This window comes from Corvus cornix, chromosome 14, assembly GCF_000738735.6.
Source record: "Corvus cornix cornix isolate S_Up_H32 chromosome 14, ASM73873v5, whole genome shotgun sequence".
Taxonomy (NCBI): Eukaryota; Metazoa; Chordata; class Aves; order Passeriformes; family Corvidae; genus Corvus; species Corvus cornix.
Window position 1 is genome coordinate 12,195,927 of NC_046344.1, and position 1,574 is coordinate 12,197,500.

Below are 1,574 nucleotides of genomic sequence, written 5' to 3' on the forward strand. Positions count from 1 at the left end.
GGCATGCATGTGACCATCCAAGGCACATTACCCTCATCAGCCTCATCTGGACCTGCTGGGCTGATGGGCATGTCTAGAACTACAGCACGTGGACACATTTCCTGTGGCTTGGGCAACAAGCCTGGCAGTGACAGGAGGAGCCTCTGGAACAGCTCTCTTTGCTTGCTTCCCTGCCCCTGATGTGCACAGAAACAAACACCGTCCATGAAAGCGACAACTGGAATTCAGAAGTCTGGAAGACGCCTTTTTCATCCCTATGAACAAACCCCAGTTATTCCCCATGTATCATGCAGTGCTGCCTGAAAACCACAGCTGATGCTGGTGGTGGAACCTTGTCATCTTTAGAAGCAAACCTTCAACCCAGCCCCACGCTGGCTGTCCCAGGCATGTGGCGGCAGCTGTCGAGGCTGCACACAACGGACGTGGGGACAGACACACAGACAGCAGCCCCCGCACGCCCTGCTGGGCGCCCAGGCGGGACCCAGCCCCAGGGGGAACAGCCCCGTGCCCCACAGGCAGAGCACTGGGGGCACACCGGGCACGGTGCCCTGGGGCCACTGTGGGGACAGCCCTGGCACCGACACAGTGAGCAGGGAAAGCAAAATGACTTTGAACACCAACGGATTTGTACCTTTTCAGACTAAGCTTTTATTTTGATATTACAAACCATTTTTCTTTATTCACAAATCACGGTTGTGATATAAACACTAATTTCTAAAGACAGATATACACATTTTCTGGGTTTGTAGGGTTGGGGTTTTTTTAAATCTGTTTAGAAGTCACTATATTCCACATATGGTAGTAATAATTTTTTCATAAGTCATATTATCAGTAATTATTTATATAAGTGAAAACATTCCCAATATATATTGTAAAAAAATTTCAAATGCTTTTCTTACATAACTATTTCAGACATACATTTTAAAATGACTACTAGGAGTACTGTAGGAGTTTTATAAACAAAATATTTTCTAATATGGGCTGCACCCTCAACCTTTCAAGATAATTTTAATAGACTAAAACGCCATATAATCATTTGGAGAGTGGGAGCTGTAAAGCCATCTCAGAAAAATTAAAATTGCAAATAAATTCTGTTATTCTTCACATTAGACATTTTGTGTGTGCAATTCCAAAAAAGATGTCTCATCCACACTTTAAATTGGAAGCCTAAAATTTGGTAAACATTTTTCAAGTTGCTTTCATCATGGTGTTTAAACAAAATTTACTTTTTATTAATAGGAGGCTTGTTTTGCATATCTTACATAATAAATATGGGGATCGAACTCTTAATAAATTTCAGTTCATTCCCTCACCAGTATAAATATATGTTACTGCCCCATTTTTCATTGATTAATATAGTCTCTTTCTCTCTCTGTTTCAATTTTAAAGATAATTTATTTATCATCCTTAGATATAAATGCTACAGAAACTTTGTTTTCAAATCTTGTGAAACTTTATTGATGGTTATTGTTCAACTGATCATACTGCATGCACATACGATGACAAAGAGAAAGCCTGATCACAAACACTTTTTTTAAAGCAGAGTTGTTATAGCAAGTTGGCAGGTTCACAGC

The 1,574-nt window shown here is 40.7% G+C and overlaps 1 protein-coding gene across 33 annotated transcripts in view; it reads right to left on the reverse strand.

Annotated features, from left to right (window-relative positions):
* Positions 1 to 624: 624 nt before the first annotated feature.
* RBFOX1 (RNA binding fox-1 homolog 1) overlaps positions 625 to 1,574 on the reverse strand; it is a 1,114,622-nt gene continuing 1,113,672 nt past the window's right edge. For all 33 annotated transcript variants that reach the window (XM_039560092.1, XM_039560085.1, XM_039560084.1 and 30 more), the window contains one exon: positions 625 to 1,574. This exon is cut by the window's right edge. The gene's annotated coding sequence lies outside the window, so the exon portion shown is untranslated.